This window comes from Ahaetulla prasina, chromosome 2 (assembly GCF_028640845.1).
Source record: "Ahaetulla prasina isolate Xishuangbanna chromosome 2, ASM2864084v1, whole genome shotgun sequence".
Lineage (NCBI taxonomy): Eukaryota > Metazoa > Chordata > Lepidosauria > Squamata > Colubridae > Ahaetulla > Ahaetulla prasina.
The window spans coordinates 116,473,570-116,493,741 of NC_080540.1; the positions used below are offsets into that span (position 1 = coordinate 116,473,570).

Below are 20,172 nucleotides of genomic sequence, written 5' to 3' on the forward strand. Positions count from 1 at the left end.
AATTCCTTGTGTGTCCAATCACACTTGGCTAATAAAAAATTCTATTCTATTCTATTCTATTCTATTCTATTCTATTCTATTCTATTCTATTCTATTCTATTCTATTCTATTCTATTCTATTCTGCATTTACTTCAGTATGGATACCCTATTTGAACTCCAGATTATTTGATTTTTTCCCTGAATGAAATAATGTAATTGTGTGCAATTTGCTAAGAGGCAAGCCCCAATGGCTGAATTTGCATGGTCTACAATGTGTCCTGTGTGAATCCAATCTATGAAAATAGCTCTGTGCAAAACTAGAAACCTGTGTTGAGCAATGTGTTATTATGTTAAGCATAAGAATGCATGTTGCATGAATATCAGCACAGTATTCAGATGAATGTCCCGTTAGGTAGCTGCACACAGAGCCAGAGCCTTCAGTAACTTTTTGAATATGTATTTAAACCATACAAGACTTCTCTGAAAATAGGCATGAAAAGGAAATGTTTGCCCATAGATTAAAGCAATTCTTGTTATATCCTCTGATAAAGGGATGAGATTGTCTAGGGTTGGGAGGAGTTTGCTGTCAGGGCTCTGAAATTCTATTCCTGGGCTTCTTACTGATTCAGCATGTAAAGCTGAATGACTCACTTCCCCACTGTGGCTTCAGGTTCCCCATCTGTGGAAAGCCCTTTGGGATCACTGGATAGGAAGCACTAAATATAATACCCATCTCCACCCCCACTGAATTTTCCCAAAGAGGAAGGGGAAATGGCAGGATAGGGGCAGCTGTCCTATCTCAAAAGGCAAGCAGTATCAAAAAAGAGAAAAACTAAAACATTTCCCAATGGAAGGCAATAGGTGACAAAAGCACACATCATTTTCAGTTTGTAGGATGTACCACTCTGAAATATCACAGTTATTTCCCTTCTAACATTTGGCTTCCATGTTTAACATTTAACAGGTGATAAATGTTATAGTATATCCTTTATTACTTACGACATGGCATTTTTATTTAGCATTTTGCTTGTTCGCTTTATGTCCTGCATTTATTTTCTCAGATCTTCGACAAGGATTGTTTAATATCTGTTATATGATAATGCTTGTCTTTTAAAAGACATACTCCCTACGAATATGAAGTTTTTGACTCTAAATATAGACAGTCCCTGATGTATGAGCAAATTGAGCCCAAAATTTCTGTTGTTAAATGAGACTTTTGTTAAGTAAGTTTTGCCCTATTTTATGACTTTTCTTGCCACAGTTGTTAAGTGAATCACTGCAGTTGATAGGTTAGTAGCCTGGTTGTTAAAGAAATCTAGTTTCCCCATTGACTTTGCTTATCAGAAGGTCACAAAAGTTGATCACAGGATCCTGGGAAGCTGCAAAGGTCATAAATATGAACCAGTTGCCAAGCATCTGAATTTTGGTCACATGAACATGGGGATGCTGCAAAGGTTGTAACTATGAAAAACGGTCATAACATTTTTCAGTGCCGTTGTAATTTTGAACAGTCACCAAACAAACTATTGTAAATCGAGGACTACTGCCAGCCAAATGGCAGCAATACTCTCTACCTGTTTGGGTTTATATGTTTGTATTCTGCTTTTTCATTCAGGAGCTCAAGGCAGTGCATATGGTTTTCCTTCCTTCCACTTTTCTCTACAACCTTCATCCTATAAATAGATTGGGCTGAGAGGGTACAATTGGTCAAAGTCAGTAAACTTCAGTGGCATTTCTAATGCAAATCCATCGTCTTAACCACTACACCACACTGGTTTTCTCTTATATATTTGATTTTATTGTGACAATAAGGGAAATAATAACTGAGCTATTAATAAACACTCAAAAAAGCAACAGGAAAAAAACCATTGCTTCTGCTATTTACAGGTTCATCCCATATATATATATATATATATGTGTGTGTGTGTGTGTGTGTGTGTGTGTGTGTGTGTGTGTGTGTGTGTTTTCTGAGGTTTTCGCGGGTGTTTGTATGTAGGTCTTTGGTTATTCGGTTTTCTCCGTAAAATTGGAAGTGTCTTGGCGACGTTTCGTGAAATCTCATTCGTCATCTTCAGGCTTCAGCTTCGTGCTTCTTGGAGCAATGTGTGATTGCAGCTGTTTCTTCCTTTTTAACTGCTAGTGGGGGGTTGAACTGATTGGGTGGGAGCTTGGCTGTGCTCTGGTTGGATGGGGGTTTTTGGGCTCTGATTGGATGGGGTGTGTCCTGTTTGGGTGGGGGCTTGGTTGTGCTCAAATTAGTCTGAGTTGCAGGGGATCTGAGCTGGTGAGCTGCACTGCTGCTGTTTGGCTTCGTGTTCGTGGTCGTGCTACATCTTCGTAGTGGGTGTCAGTCTGCTGCATGTATGGATTGGAGGGGTTTGAAATGGCTAATGTTGCAGCTGCGGTCTGGCTTCTGGTCCTTGGTCGTGCTTCCTGATCAGTCTGGGTTTGGGTCTGCTTTCTGGGTGGATGTGGTGGTGACATCCTGTGTGGACCTCGTGAGTGTGGGTCTGGTGTCATTCCTCGTGTTAGGGACTCGTTTGTCAATAAGGGCGGTTTCCAAATGGCTGGTAGGCGGAGGTATCATCTCGTTTGTTCATGCTGTGTGGGCGTTTATCTCGATGGCTTCTCTGATTATTCTGTTGTTAAAGTGTTCAGTTTTGGCGATAGTTCTGGTCTTTTTAAAGTCAATATCGTGTCCTGTGGCTTTAAGGTGTTGGACCAGGGAAGAAGTTGGTTCCTCTTTTTTGAATGAGTTCTTGTGTTCTTCAATGCGTGCACTTATTCTTCTGTTGGTTTGTCCAATGTATGTGGTGGGGCAGGCGGTGCATGGGATTTCATATACTCCTTGATTTTCTAACTCAATTTTGTCTTTGGGGTTTCTTAGGATGGTGGATATTTTTTGGTTTGTGCAGAATGCTGTCTTGATGTTATGTTTGTGGAGGATCTTGCTGATTCTGTCTGTGGTGCCTTTTATATATGGGAGGAGGGCTGTGCCATTTTCCTGCTCTCTGTCTTGGGTTTTAGTGGGGGTTCTTTTGGATTAGTTTGGTAATCTTATTTCTCTGGAATCCATTGGATGTTAGTACGTTTGTGAGAGTGTGTAGTTCGGTTTTTAGGTGTTGTTCATCAGCTAAGCGTTTTGTTCTAGAGATGAGTGTCTTGGCTACGGAGTTGATCTGTGCTGGGTGGTGGTGTGAGAGTGCGTGCAGATAGCGGTTTGTGTGTTTTTTCTTCTGGTAGATGGTGTGTCCTAGGGAGCCATTGGGTTTCTTGTAGACTAAGACATCTAGGAAGGGAAGTTGGTTGTTAACTTCTATTTCCATGGTGAACTGTATTTTGGGGTGTAGGCTATTGAGGTGTGTGAAGAAGTTTTCAAGTTTTTCTTTCCCGTGTGGCCAGATTATGAAGGTGTCGTCTACGTATCTGAGCCAGAGTTTGGGTTTGTGATCAGATTTTTCTAGTGCTTGGGTTTCAAAGTGTTCCATGTAGAGGTTGGCAATGACAGGTGAGAGGGGTGATCCCATGGGTGCGCCTTCTATTTGTTTGTATTTTTGTCCGTTATAGATGAAATCCCATGCACCGCCTGCCCCACCACATACATTGGACAAACCAACAGAAGAATAAGTGCACGCATTGAAGAACACAAGAACTCAATCAAAAAAGAGGAACCAACTTCTTCCCTGGTCCAACACCTTAAAGCCACAGGACACGATATTGACTTTAAAAAGACCAGAACTATCGCCAAAACTGAACACTTTAACAACAGAATAATCAGAGAAGCCATCGAGATAGAAAACGCCCACACAGCATGAACAAACGAGATGATACCTCCGCCTACCAGCCATTTGAAACCCGCCTTATTGACAAACGAGTCCTTAACACAAGGAATGACACCAGACCCACACTCACGAGGTCCACACAGGATGTCACCACACATCCACCCAGAAAGCACACCCAAACCCACACTGATCAGGAAGCACGACCAAGGACCAGAAGCCAGACCGCAGCTGCAACATTAGCCATTTCAAACCCCTCCAATCCATACATGCAGCAGACTGACACCCACTACGAAGATGTAGCACGACCACGAACACGAAGCCAAACAGCAGCAGTGCAGCTCACCAGCTCAGATCCCCTGCAACTCAGACTAATTTGAGCACAACCAAGCCCCCACCCAAACAGGACACACCCCCAGCCAATCAGAGCACAAAAACCCCATCCAATCAGAGCACAGCCAAGCTCCCACCCAATCAGTTCAAACCCCACTAGCAGTTAAAAGGAAGAAACAGCTGCGATCACACATTGCTCCCAGAAGCACAAGCTGAAGCCTGAAGATGACGAATGAGACTTCGTCAAACGTCGCCAAGACACTTCAATTTTACACGGAGAAAACCCGAACAACCAAAGACCTATATACAAACACCGTGAAAACCTCAGAAAACAAATATATATATATATATATATATATATATATATATATATATATATATATATATTAGAATAGCTGAGTCAGGAACTGTAGGACTGGGCATAAGACAAGATACACTGATGGAGCATACTCAAATGTATCTGTTGGTGAAAACTGGTTGGCAGAACATTGATATATACAGATTATGATAATGGATGGGCTTGTTGGTTTTAGAACTTTACACAATCTCTATAAATTTAAATTGTATCCTATGACCATCATTAGTGTTCTAAATGTTGTATCTTGATTAAGGTATCTTTTCTTTTTTTGTACACTGAGAGCATATGCACCAAGACAAATTCCTTGTGTGTCCAATCACACTTGGCCAATAAATTCTATTCTATTCTATTCTATTTTATTTTATTCTATTCTATTCTATTCTATTCTATTCTATTCTATTCTAAACATAGGTAGCTATAGTCAAATCTCTCTCCCTCCCCACACACACACACTTCGTTTGAAATATAGCTACTTGAATCCACAATCATTCTGCATTTATTACTGTGATAAGATCACAACATATAGCAAAAAACAACGTGTAATCTCAGCTTCCTAGCATAGCCTATAAACCCTACACTGGAAAGCCATTATTCAGTTAATAGACTATTTCCCGAAAATCTATAATGGGGTTTTCCCCTCCCCTCTCAGAATGAGTGGCTATAGGATAAGACAACCATTTCACCAAATATAGTTTCAATTCTTAGAACTTGTCTCTGTCCCTCTTGTGCTGTTATTTATTTTTCATGTGTATAACTACTGTACAGGTAGTCTTAGTCTTACAACCATTTGTTTAGTGATCATTCAAAGTTACCACAGCACTGAAAAAAGTGACTTATGACCAGTGTTCACATTTACAACTGTTGCAGCATCCAACAGTTACATGATCACAATCTGGACAGGTGGCAACCAGCTTGCACTTACAACATTTGCAGTGTCCTGCAGTCATGTGACCGCTATTTGCGACCTTCCCTGCCAGCTTCCAACAACCAAAGTCAATGGAGAAATTGATAGGGAAGATCAAAAGTTGTGGTCAGATGATACCTCAAGGCTGCACAAATGATGAATTTTCCAGTCCCAATTGTAATTGTAAGTTGAGGACTACCTGCAAGTGCCCATTTATATAATGACACATTAATATACAGTTAAATAAAGTTAGTGAATCATTAAATCTTTCCATTATTTTTAAAATTAAGTTCAGTAATGGAAGTCAACCCGTTTTAGGAAAGACTGAACATGACTGTTGGCAAACAGCTGCAAAGAAGTAGAGAGCAAAAAACTGGTTTCTGAAAGAGACACACAGGTGTTTTTATCTAAAATGTGGCAAGCATGCATAGAATCCAAGCTTGGAATTAAGAAATTATAAACACTGATTGTGACACAGCAATGAAGTGTGATCTTGTATATGAGAGAGAACTGGCACAAACGAATTCAGTATGCAGTTTCCATTGCCAATTCAACTGTTTTTCTATTAGTGAATGGTGTTGTCTTTACTTTTATGAACATGCCAATTATTATACTCAAAGGTTACTATTTTTTTCCTATGGCTTTTTGCCATCCCCTTTCAGCAAACCACCAAGCTGTGGGGAAAACCTCTAGCTGCAGCAGGAATGGGGCGGGTCTCACTTCAGGATTCTTCCCGTCTTGCTCCATGCTGGTTTGTCTGGGCCTTTCCACACACCCATTTTGGGTATTTCTCAAAGAAAAATAATGTGGAATTTTAAAAAGGGGCAGACACCAAGGGAGAAATAGCCCAACAAAGAAGCAGGCTGTGCCATAATTGTGCAACTAGCTACCGTAAGTCCTTAGAGCAGAAGTGAAACTGACCAAATGCCGGGCAACCCTTCTCCTGGAGAGAAGAAATAAATAAATGGAATTGACAGATTTAAGAAAAAAGTGGCAAAAACAAAACCAAAGGCCACTCCAGTATCGATTCTTGGGGGCTTTTGGAGGGGAGGTTTGGAACTGCAATGAAGAAAAGAGGGGCTGCTGTATCTTAAGACCAAAACATGTTTTCAGAATACTATTAAACTGAGATAGAAAAAAATCCTATCCTATTCTTCCCCAAACAGGATAACTGGAAGCCTGGAGAAAAGGTTAGTCTAAAAAAAAAGGGAAACAGATAGATAATAGAATGAAAAAAAATTAGAAAACAAGATGGCCAATAGAGGGCAAAGGGCGGAGAATAGTAGCTACATCAGAGATTGGACAAATACCATGTGTGAATATATATCCTAGCACTTTTAAACCACCTCCCATCATATCCTCAACAGGTCAACTGACATTCTCTCCAAAAGAATGAGTGTAAGGTACTGCAGATTTTACATGCCTTCAAGGTACAATAAGATGGTGTACAGTTAAATGGAAATTGATACATTAAGTCTAGTGCACTTAATGACGACTTAAGGCAGTTTCACTCATAGTCTTGAGATGAAAGGTCTTTCCACACTTGAAACAAACCATGCCACAAACATACTCTGGCAACATGGGATTTTTTCCTACTGCAGCCCCATAATTCTTGCCTTATCTCCAGTCCACGCATGAAACAATCCTAAAGCAGCATTTTGCCCTTAATGCTGATATTGCTCAAGCGCAGTCTCACAGTATATAAATCTGTTAGGCTTTTTTATCCCTTACTTCGAAGGAAACGTAAGTGACTGAAAACATAGGCAATAGAAGCAGGAAAGGGTTTCGCAATGGAGGCATTTCATGCCAGTATCTTTTCTATCAACTTAGAAACAGGTGAGTAAAATTTTCAATTGAATTATTTCAAGAAGGGAAAGACTTAAAGACAATATTGTAGGATCAAGTGGAAGACTGGTATTGCTAGGGCATGACTGTGTTAGTAAACTGGAAATGGGGCTGGGCAGACAGACATTCAACTCTGGATGAATAAGTTACAAGGGGTTCAACTGTGTTAATGCAAATCGTCTATCTGTCTGGCTGTTTGTTTCTTTGACTGGCTGAGTGGTTAGCTAGCTAGTTAATATAGCTAGCTAATTTATAGAGCCACCCATCTCACAAACAAATAACTCTAGGCAGTGTGCAACAGAATTAAAACAATAAATATCTAAAATCATTAGCAAATATTAAAAACATTTAAAAAAAACATAACAACAAAGAAAAAAGTATAATAGATGGAGAGAATTTAGAGCCAATAGCCCTGAGTTTTCAAAATCAAATGTGCTACATGAAGATCTCAGAGGAACAGTCTCAAATAAGCAAACCTGGTCTTCTACTAATGTCCAGATGATCATAAAAACATGGTAGGACGCTTTCTCATTAGGGACAGGTAATAGAAGACCAGGTGGAACAGCACAACCTAAATTTAAATAAAAAAAACTTTGCAGGTCAATAGTGATAGAGAATATGACAATCAGTTCTCTATTTTAGGCTATCAAGCCATTAGAAAGCATGAAAGATGTACAGGTAAAATTCTAAATGGCTGTTTGGAGCTTTAATGGGGAATGGCAAAGCTTGAACTGAGGCTGAGTAAGAGGCAAAAATGCTGAGATTAGAATATTTCACAGGGAAAGAAAATAGGAAACTCTCCCAAAGTCAAGCTGAGAATGTCCAGTCCTTAGTATCTTTTCCTCCTTAGAGCTTCATCTTGGTTCCAGTGAGTTGCTGTATAAACTATAAGATAAAATCCAGTTAAATTGCAGCCCTAGTTAATAGAATTTAACCTCATCACTTTTCTCCTGTACATTTATACTTGATGTACCTTTTCTAAAAATTGTGTAGAAGTGATATTTGTGGTTTTTTTTTACAGTATTTCTGAATTTATAAAATTTATTTTCACTAGGAAAATGCTCCATAATAATAACATTGTATACTGTATATTATTCTTAAAGCACTCTAAAAGATGGAACAATTGCAGTTTTACAGCTCCAGCTGTTTGTTTTCTTCCTGCTATAAAGATGGCAATGGAGCAATTGCAAAGGCCAATATTGTTCCATATTTGAGCACATGGTTCCAGGATCATAATCTTTTCCCTCCCAGCAGAGGAAGCTGGTTTAATCTTTTTATTGCTGTCTGGGAAAGGAAAAGTCAGTACGGTGGTCACATACTAAACCTGAGCAATATAATGCAGCTCTGACATCTTAGATATCAACCATGACTAGTTGCTTAAAAGTATGCATAAAACTATTAAAGTGAAGTAGAAATGAAATACGTAAACATGAACACACAGAGAAGCACAAGTTTCCATAGCTATGCAAAGAATTATTAGAAAGCTGAAAAGAACGAAGCCTTCCCCAATCTGGGGGAAGTTGTGTCAGAAACTGAAGTTCCAATTCATTGAGAAAGTAGTAAGTGGGATAAATACAGGCAGTCTTTGACTTATGACTGTAAAAAAGCCTGCCTGTTATAGTTGTAAGTTGTGATGGTTGTAAAGCAGGACATCACAGGACCAAACCTTACTTTATGTCCTTTTTTGCAACAGTTGTTAAGTGAATGTCATAGTCATAGAGTGAATGCCATGGTTGTTAAGTGAAAGCTGTGCATGTTGTTCGTTCTGGGCTGTTTTTGCCAAAACATAGCAATAGCCCTTTGACTTATATATTGCTTCACAGTGCTTTCCAGCCCTCTCTAAGCGGTTTACAGAGTCAGCATATTGCCTCCAATAATCTGGGTCCTCATTTTACCAACCTAGGAAGGATGGAGGCTGAGTCAGTGAAAGCCAGTGAAAATTCAACTCCTGGAGTGAGAAGTGAGTTAGCCCTGCAGTACTGCATTCTAACCACTGCGTCACCACGGCTCAAAAAACCACATGCCATTTTTTAACAAAAATGCCATAAATTGCGGTAATGTGAGAGTGGAATGACTGTAAATGTGGGTTGATTGCAAAGTGCCCAAAATGTGGTCATGTGATTGTGAGACATAAATACCTTTTGGCTGGTCTGTCATAATTTCAAACAGTAAATGTCCTGTCATAAGTTGAGGACTACCTGTATATGTGTGGTATAGAAATGTTAGTGGAAAATACTATGTATTCTCACCTATGTGAATTTGGCGTTGGCCCAATGTGTTCAACTGCGTAAGCTGAATATAAATATTACACTCATGTTACCAACCGTAAGGCAAACCTATCAGCAATTCAGTGAAAAGCCAAGCTACATTAAAAACGGGGGAGTGATGACCTCCCAATCATCAGTGATCCACAAACCAAACTCATTTTAAGCCATACAAGGTAGTGATATGCATAAAATAACCTGAAAAAAATAATAGAAGTCAAACAGGAGTTATCAAGGACAGAGGGAAGAAAATATCAATTCAATCACTCCAGATTCACACATTATCTTAAACCATAATACGGTTAGTTCGTTTGATTTTGGTTTAAGTGTGTTGTGTAAACCCAACTACGATAGTCTCTAAAGGACCATCATGGTTTAGTGCAGATACCATATGAAGAACCTGTACTTTCCCCTGCTCCTTGATATTATAACTGCTGAAATTCAATAGCAAAGCTGTCAATAGCTGGCTGCCTTATTTTAGGGTTTTTTTTAAGATTCTAAGAAGTTTTAACACTGAGAATTACTATACTGTGTCATCCAGAGGCCTCCCACTGCTTTTCCTAGCTTTAAAGATGGGAAACATTTAGACACTCTAATTATATCACCAATCAAATAGCTTTTGTGGCCCTCTAGGACTGGAAATTGAGTTACAGGTCCCTGGGCTCCTTCTAAATTTCTCCTTTCAGGTTTAGTGACTTAGATAATAATCTATATATGTTATAAAAAAGCTAAACAGGATTCATTTTTATGAGCCAAAGGTACATTCCACATTTTGAGTTCACATCCTGAACAAGAAAATAAAATCTCCAGGGCGGGTGGAGGGGAGTAGGAGATCACTATTTCTCAAAGGTGCTACAGTATACATGGCTAGTCTTTAAAAAAAATTAAGTAACTTAAAAAAAAATCAAACTGGTAAAGCTACTCTTGCTGCTTTGTCTTGCTGAGCATAATACTCAATCCCTACTTTGCCTCCCCCCCCCCAGCTTCTACCATCTTTTTTTTGGGGGGGAGCAATGCTTGAGGGCTATATGGAATTTCAAGAACATGAACTTATAAATCAATTCTGGATACTAATGATTTTGTTTCTTCACGCTATACTATCTCCTTTATAATTTTGTTTAAAATGAAAGTAACCTCTAACAGAATGGAGCAGAGGGGGGGCCTATGTTGGGGAACCAAGAATTTTAAGCAATCCATGCCTTAATATGATGTGTGAACCAGGTCAGTTATTTAAACATATGAGATTGTTTGTTTTTACACATTAAAAGAAGGTTGAACTTCAGAAATCCATTTCCAAGCAGCGTTAGGTAGAGGAGGGGGAAAACACATTGCTATTGAATTGAAGACTCAAGACATCCATTTGCGATATCTGCTGGCAAATCAAACAGCCTCCCTTGGACAGGGTCCCTCAGGGTTGTTGATTAGGGCCAAACCGAACAAGTCATCAGACTTCACTCCCTGGGAGGCTCCTCAGTCTGCAAAGTGCTGAGAGAAGCCACTGGGTATGTCAAACATCTCTGTGGAGGAGGATCCATCTCACCAGAACTCCATCTCAGCCTCACTCTACACAGGCACGTTCCACCCTGGAGAAACCTGCCCCTGCAGGAGCATCTGGGCCAGGGACACCTCCCTGCCAGCCAGGGCTGGGCAGGGTATGGCGCCAGGTTGGCGTCGTCTCCAGACTTTGCTACATTCTGAGGCCTGGCACCCAGACTGGCCATACCAGTGCATCTCAAGGACAGAAACGGGGAAACAGGCAGTAAAGCTTGAGTCAGCATTTAAAATCCTTTAAATGGCCACACCTGGAGCTTTCCTAAGGCACAAGGATTGGCTAATTACAAAAGATATCCCTCCAGCCTGAACTGAATTTCAAACAGTGCCGTCTACCCAGTCCCCTTCCTTTCTACTGTTCCCCTCCAGCCCTGACTTACAGAATTTCTTATGGTCTTCTTGCCAAGAGATTCTCCATTGCAATTTGCTCTGCACTCTGAAGGCCCTGTGAACAAAGCTAGTACAGTAGTAGCAACCAATGAATAACAAAATGTTTTATATCTCTGCTTAGGTTTCACTGAATTGCTTCCAGTTAATTGAATAAGGGATTCTAGTTTTAGACAATGAAGTACTGGAGATTTGTCCGGAATTTTTTTTTCTTCGTCCATATTCTGTCAGAGCATAGAATGAAAAAAGTTCCTACAACTGGGAACTAAGCAGTTATTCAAATTATATCAAATCCTCCAAAATAATACTGAAGATCCCTGCTTCCTATAACATTTTCAATATGGAATCCAGTTCAACAATGTTGTACACAGCTGTATCTTTAAATTCTAACTACAACTGCTTATAATTAGTTTTCTTCATTATGTCTCTCAGTCTCCGTAGAAATCATGAAACATTGATGATTCTTGAAAATGTCATAGAAGGCTCAAGAACTTTATAACTTCTAAGAAACAATCCAAACATCAAGACAAAAAGGAGCTGTAAACCACTGATGGCAAGTCATCATAATTGATTTCAATAGCCCTCTGGTAGAAGTCTGAGTATGTGAATGTTACGCTTAGGTGTAAAGCCAGTGCTGTTTGCACAATGCATCCATTGACTGTGGTCTAACTCATAAGATTACATAGACTTTTGTCAAGATCATCTGTCCCCAATCTACCCCTTCAGGCAATAGCGAAATCCTCTGAGGTTTGCCACAGGTTCGCGGTGCGCACAAGTGCGGTGTGTGCCAAACGGGCACTTTGCATGCATGTACAGTGTGTGCCAAACGCACGCTGTGCATGCATGCGCAATGCGCACCAAATGCACACCGTACACACACATGCACAGTAAGTGCCAAACGCACACTTTGCATGCAGGCACACCGCAGGCACTACCACGCAGCATGGAAAAAGGGGGCTTAAGAAGGTAAGTAGAACAGCAGGGGAGAACAGCTGTGCCGCGTGATTTAGATTCGCTAGAAAGCAGGATTCCTTTGCGTGACATAGCTGATCATCGGAAATACCATTTCAGATGAACCGGTAGCATTTTTTTACTACCGGTTTGCCTGAACTGGTAGCTTTTAATATTACCAGTTCGCCAGAACTGGTGCAAACTGGTAGCATTTCACCCCTGCCTTCAGTTCCTCTAACAATGTACCCATCACTTTTGTAACCAAATCCATCCTCCTGTTTGTCCTTTTTTCTTTCACCTTTTTCAGCATGAACTTCACATAATGTGTCCAAAATGGTCATTTGTGCTTAAAGTAAGAACACCGAACTGATTTATTTCATGATCTGTTGTTTTTCCTGTCTATTGTATTCTCAAGTATCCTCTTCAATAACGAAGTCTGAAAGCATCGTAATCCATCTTGCTTCTTCAAAGTTCAACTTTCATTTCCAAGAGTGTCACTGGGAAAAACGGCCTGCACAATTCTAATCTTTATAGGTACCCATCATGGCATCCAAGTGTCTTTGACCTTTAATAAGACCTTTATTGCTGACTTTGGTGCTGTGTATCTTGACTTCTAGTTTCCTTTACTCTTAATAGTTGATTTTAGTATATTGAGATTACTAGTATTGACATTTCAGTGTCAATTTAAAACTGATTGCTGTAACTCTTGGCATTAGTTTGGTCTTCCTTTTATTTGATCAGTCCCATTTTAAAAAATATGTTCCTTGATTTTCATTTCTAGAGTTTGCAGATTGTTTACATTTGATTAATATAATTAGGTTTTATTCAATCAGCCCAGTTTAATGAGTCTCTATAAGCTACCGACCTATAAACTAACTAGACAGGCTGGGGTCTCACAGTATGCTAAACTAAAATGTGAATGGCTTTATGTACATAGTGTTTGGTTTGTGAACATAGCCATTAATAAATTTAGTTTACTGAAAATAAAATAAATAGTTCCTATTGTTAGTTTTTTTTAACACCCTGTATATCTTCCAAAGACTCTTCTGCTTAATATCAGTACTTTAATATTAAAATTGTTAAGTAGTTGAGTAAATACTATTTATTTTATACCTCATTCATCTTAGTACAGTTGGTTTGGAACTTAATGTAAAATGTTAATACAGCCATTTCAGCTTAATATTGCGTTCAATCAGAACATTGTGAAAAGTTCAAGATACCAATCCTTAGTATCCTCAGTATCAGTATACTCATATTAACTATCCACACTATTTTACAGATGCTAAATGGGTGTCATCAAGTGTAAAGATGTAAATATTATTTTCAGAAATATATGCCTTATAGTGCGATGAATATAGTTCAATGATTTGAAAATCAGGATCCAGAAATTGAGCCATCCCAGTGCCTTCAACAGTGCATGGTATACAAGTAAATACAGCTTAAAAGTAAATAAATAATTAATAAGGGTAGAGTTTTGCATGCAATTACGGAATATAATCAATTGTGAGGCAAGGAAGACAACTACAAATAGATTCATGTCACACAAACAATTCCAGGTGTAAATTTTATTTTCTTCCTCTTCCTTTTTTCTTCCCTTACTTGACCACACCCATGACTTTCAAGAACTTTAAGGTCGGAGACGACTTCCGGTGTCCAGCGGCAACGGACGTCTGGAAGGCTTCTCCTGCCTCCAGCGCCCGAATCCGGCCGCCGCCGAGGCCCTCAGGGGCCAGGTGTTCCGAAAAGGACACCTGCCGCACGGACGGCTCGCCAGGGGTCTCCCAGCCGACATACAGGACTGTGGGGACCGATGCTGGCGCGTCCTAGGCTTGGCGGGGTTTGGAGGCCACAGGCCGCGGCCATTATTTTGGTCGTCGCCTGGGCGCTGTGCCCGTGACACCGGGCATTGGATTTATAACTGCAGCAGCCTGGTGGTGAACAGGAACGGAGAAGAATTGAGGAGGAGAAGGAAGGAATATCGGTAAACGTGAGTGGAGTGCTCCGAGTGGGGGGGGGTTTTTTCTCCCCTGCGGTTGGAAGGAGCACGAGTTATTCTGGAGAGAGGAGAACTTAAAATAAGAAGATTACCGGTTTTGTGGAGCTCTGGAGAGAAGAGGTGATGGAGAAATTTAGGAGGGAAGGTTTGAGGCCCCTCCTTCTGGGGAACAGTGGTGGCGTCCAGCTTCCGCCTTCACTATGAGAATTTTGATGACATCACTTCCCTTCGGCTTCCTGGTTGACTAACTGTACTCTGGACTCGTTGCTCCTGTGAGTGCCCCCTGGTGGATCCGGAGGAAATTACAAGGATACTGTGCCTGCCTGAGGATTTTGTATTTTTTTTTTCCTTAATGGCAAAAGGTCAGAGACCAACTGCTGGAGAGATGGAGAGAATTTTGGAAAAGTTATCTAATATGGACAAGAAATTGATGAAATAAGAGCAGAAATTGTGACTATCCAAAAGGATTTAAAGGATACTCAACAAGTTTCAGCAGAAAACAAGCAGAAAGTGGAAGGTTTGAGGGTGAGATGCGGCAGTGCAGAAAGAGAGGAGACGACAGGCAATGCTGTGCTTGGACTACAGATGGATAAAATGTCTTATTTCCTTAGGTTTCAAAATTTGGAAGAAGTGGACCAAGAAGACTTGAGAGATGTTGTGACTAAATTGTTGGGAGAATTTCTTGGGAGAGGTGTTGATTTCATGAATTGGGATGTGGATCGAGTTTATAGAGTTAATTCGCAATATGCACGCACGCATGCAGTTCCCAGAGAGGTTCATGTCAAATTTGTGAGAAGAGAGACGAGAGATGAAATTCTTAGAAAACATAGGAGTGGGGCACTGATTTACAGGGGCAGGGAGATAGCCATTCTGAGGCAGATTCCCAGACAGGTACGTGAAAAAAGAAAGAAATATTATTTTTTGTCAAGCAAATTGTACCAGAAGGAGTGGGCTTCAGATGGCTGATGCCAGAGGATTGATGATTTTCCGGGAGGGCATTACGAAAAAATCAGTACAATTGCGGAGGCTACGGCCTATGTGGAGGAACACAAAGCCCTCCTGGAATCAGATGACCCAGGAATTGAAGAAGGGAGGTTATAGATCATGGGCGGAGCGGCTGCCGCTGTTGCGGCCCTGGAGTTGGGTCAGGCTGAACCCAGAGTTCTGAGATCCAAAACTAGGAAGTGATAAAGATATTTGGGATTGTGTTGGTTTTCCTTATTCTCTTTAGTACGATATTCTGTTTATTCTTGACCCTTCTTTATTACGTATTTAAAATTTGTAAACTTAGCTACTTCGTGTTACCTGCTTGCCATATGGCTGTTGTATGTGTTAAAAAATTTGAGTAAAATTCTTATTTTAGATAAGAAAAATGAAAATTTACCATACCTGATATGTATTTGTATAAACCTTTTTTTTGACTAATAAAAACTTTTTGAATAAAAAAAAGAACTTTAAGGTCCACCAGCTTCTAATTTGTATGTATGTACGTACATACGTACGTACTGGTTAAAGTGCTGGGTTTCATATATACATATAGTATATAAGTATGGTAGAAATGATGGCACTCATCTGATGTATTTTCAAAAAACAAATCAATAGCAGGGAGAAAATGAGTATCAAAAGCACAGAATGACTGAACTGTCTGTTCCCAATCAAATTGCATTCTCCCCATTATCTTATCCCCATTATCACATAATCCCAATGGAAGACATTCATCCAAGCCATTTTGGATTTAGCAAATTCTATGCCACATTACTTGTTCTTATATTTAACATACTCCACATTTTGAGTTTTTCTTCAAATGATGCACTTCTGAAGTTAGCAGTGGAGTCCATTATATGTTAGAAATGCTATTATTTTTTCCCAAAAATGTGGCTAAAACTAACACAGAGAAGAGAGCTGTAACTAACTGTGAGAGGTGGCTGTTACCTTTGGCAAAACAGTGAAACCATAATTCCTGAGAGAAGGTCCTGAAGAGGAATAGCTAGGAATTGAAGAAGTTGAGATGTTTGATGTGGAGTAGGACTGCTATATTTCTGAGTAACAAATTTCTGTTTTCTCTAAAAGATACAAGAAAGCCTGCAATGTCCCCCTTCTGTCCCAAAAAAAGCCCTGTCAGCCTCCAGCTATCTTCCAACCTGGTATCCTCCTAATACTTTGAACATTATAGGATTCCCAATCACAGCACTTAACAATTTTGGGAGCACCAACATATCTGGGGAAGCCATGCTGGGAAAAAGACATTCAGGAAATAAAATTTAAGCAGATTTTGAAAATTAAATAGGAATAAAGGGTGTTCTTTAGTCAGAATAAGAAACTGGAAAGGTATGAGAAAAATGGTTAAGATGTGACAAATCAAACTAAACAGACTGAGAGGTCAAGAAGACTTAGGAAACGTAGAAGAATTTAGTCAAATCAGTTCTGCAGAGCAGCTTTTCACTGTACACACATAAATTAAAGCAAACAACGAGAAAGAATAGATTCCCTCAGTAAATTCCTCGTCTTTCTATGAAAATCCAATACCAATATTTTTCTATGGTTGAGGTGTGAGACACTAATTCTTACTCATTCACTGGAACAAAAAGCAGTAGCACTAGAATCCTGCCATATTCACAGTCCTACTTCTGAGCTGCAGAAATCCAGATGACCACTAGACAGCCGCAAAAACTATTCAAAAAGTACTAGCTCTTTGCTACATCTAGTGGTCTTCCAGATGTATGCAATTCAAGATATAGTGATGGTTGGGTAACCAAACCAAACCAAACCAGTAATTTGTACTGAATTTTTCAACCGACACAATACACAAGCACAAGTAACAATACAATAACAGTTAAAATCAAAATAAATTTCATTCCTAATAATTATTAAGTTGTAACAAAGTAGATACATCAGTTTAGGCATGTCACTGCTATTGATTCACTACCATTTCTAATGACAAAACCAGTCACACCTCTCAACGCTAAACATGTAATGCCAAGCACCATATATGAGAAAAAAAATCTAGGGAGTGTCAGGGGTTTTCCTAAGGAATCAAGGATGAAGCAAGGATAGAATTCTAACTTCCAACCTTCTGGTTCCTGTTTCTAGGAGGGGGAGAAGAAAAGAAGGGATAAGAGATTTTAGAATGTCTAATAAAACAACATTATAAACAATTCTAGGTTTTGTCTTCCTATGTAGAAGACCAGAGGGAATGTTTAGCAATACTAACGCACCATTCTCTTGCTCTGTGCCTGCAAATATATACTGTCTAAAAAAAATGAGTTGATACTCAGGATGTGGTTAAGAGTGAGAGGAAATGTTTCATGTCAGAGGCAGAGGCTGTTTCCTCAGCACTGCCAACCTCCTCCTATTTTACATGAGGACAAAACAGGAGTTCTGATAAATTAGTCCCAATATTGGCTAACTAGATGCTCTTCAGAAGTTCACAAGAACGATAGTAAAACTGTAGCTTCTATCCATTAACAATAACAACAACAGAGTTGGAAGGGACCTTGGAGGCCTTCTAGTCCAACCCCCTGCCCAGGCAGGAAACCTTACACCATCTCAGACAGATGGTTATCCAACATTTTCTTAAAAATTTCCAGTGTTGGAGCATTCACAACTTCTGCAGGCAAGTCGTTCCACTTATTAATTGTTCTAACTGTCAGGAAATTTCTCTTTAGTTCTAAAATTTCTCCTTAGTTCTAAGTTGCTCTTCTTTGATCAGTTTCCACCCATTGCTTCTTGTTCTACCCTCAGGTGCTTTGGAGAACAGCCCGACTCCCTCTTTGTGGCAATCCCTGAGATATTGGAACACTGCTATCATGTCTCCCCTAGTCCTTCTTTTTATTATTTATTTATTTATTTATTCACATTTTTATACCACCCTTCTCTGAAGACTCAGGTATATTAAACTAGACATATCCAGTTCCTGCAACCGTTCTTCATATGTTCTAGCCTCCAGTCCCCTAATCATTTTTGTTGCTCTTCTCTGCACTCTAGTATTCATCAAATCGAACAGCCAATGCTCTTAGCATTAAATTGTAAAGCTTTTAAATGTTCTTACATTTGGGGAATGTCCCTTATTTTTATTTTAAAGTTCTCCCACTCTGCAACATTTGGTCTTTAAGAAATGGTGCCTACCGGGCTGTCAACCACTTCAGAATAACAGCCCCATTCTCTTTTAACAAATGGGATCAAAGCCCCATTCTCTTTTAACGTGTAATGTGTGCATTTTATTCAAACAAAAAGGGACAGGCTTTCAATTGCTCAGGTTGCACCTGTCATGTTGACATCATTGATAACCCCTGTGAATACCTATCATAGACTGGTTTCATACACTGCAATAAGCCATATTTTTTTTAGCTATGGGTTGACTACACCACCACTAAATGAATTCATTCAATATGGCGATCCATAAACAATTATTAACAAACCACAATACAAGGGATTATCTAGCCCAATCTACCTCACAGGGAAAAATCAGGAGGGAATGCTATGGATACTGCTCAAACTCCTGAAAGACAAGATACAAATCTAATAAATAATAAAGGCAGCAACAAGCAAACATTAGAACAATATGTGTAACCACATAATTTGTGGCTTAATCAACGGATGGTCATTTTAAAAAATAGTGGCTTTGTCTGATGCATTGTTTTCTAGATTGGCTGAGTATCCTATAGAAATCTTTTTTTAAAAAAACACCCTAATACTAAATTCAACTACAGTAAATTATATCCAGGAACTAATCTGAGACCTACAACAGGCTAGGGCTGTGTGTGTTATCGTAAGTACCTTTTCCCATTTTGTACTAACTATTGACAAGCCTTCAGATCTTTAACAGGGTAACCTAACAATATTGTTAGTGATTACATAAGTAAATTATATATGCTTGTTCAATTATTATTACTTCGCAATCTGGTAAAAAATAAGGATTCTAGTTCATGCATTTTTGTCAGATATCTACATTCAGCTTGGCGAGTTTGATAAATCCCTTGTTTTAAAGCGTATCAAGATTTCCACATCTGCTGTTTGTAAGATGTAGGCAGTAGCATTAAAAGGTGGGGGGGGGGCTTTCTATTCTATGGAGGTTTTGTTCATATGGCCCAACTGCCGTTTGCAGGTAACAGAATCCTCTACTACATAATAGGTTTTGGGTGTCTTGTATACCATTCAGTAATATATTATTTGAGTAAACCAAGGTATGTTCACCACAGATAAGCATGCGTGTAAACACAGCTAACAATGTCCGCAGTTGCCCATCTTATCAAGCCTACCATTGCCAGCCATCCTGGGTGGCACGAGGCAAGGTCAACTGGGAAGAGACTGTGGCTCCCGGGCCTGGACTGCTCAACGTTACGGAATGAGGTTCCGGGGCCTGCAGGCATCGACCGGCCCAGCGAGTTCAACCTCATTCCCTCAGCCCTGCTCACATCCTGGAGGGGAGGGAAGGGCGAGGAGCACGCAGGGCGAATGAACTTGCTGCCCTTTTTGCGGGGGCAGGAGTTCCGAGCGAGCAGCTCCCAGCGGGCCGGTCGAGGAATAGGAGGCACCTCCTGAAGCTCCAGTCAGCAGCCAGGAAGTGCTGAGTCAGCGGCGGGGCGGAAGGGGTATGAACCGCGAACAGGCCCGTTTGAGAGCCTGGCGATCCCTTATCGACCTCCTCCCCCCCGCCCCAAAATCTTTTCCTTTCCACGTAGCTGCCGCGGGAAATACTGCTCTTGGTGCCAAGGTTTCCCTCCCCCCCTCCCCGAAAGGCGGCCTTAAAAGGCTAGGGGGGCAACCCAAGAGGAGAGGGATCCAAGGCAACTCTCCTTCTCCCCTTTCCCCGCCTCCCTCCCTG

The 20,172-nt window shown here is 40.2% G+C and overlaps 1 protein-coding gene across 1 annotated transcript in view; it reads right to left on the bottom strand.

Moving 5' to 3' along the window:
• FABP6 (fatty acid binding protein 6) overlaps nt 1-14,772 on the bottom strand; it is a 191,452-nt gene extending 176,680 nt beyond the window's left edge. Inside the window, exon 1 of the mRNA XM_058167142.1 lies at nt 14,441-14,772. The gene's annotated coding sequence lies outside the window, so the exon portion shown is untranslated. The remainder of the gene's footprint in view (nt 1-14,440) is intronic.
• Between the last annotated feature and the right edge of the window lie 5,400 nt (nt 14,773-20,172).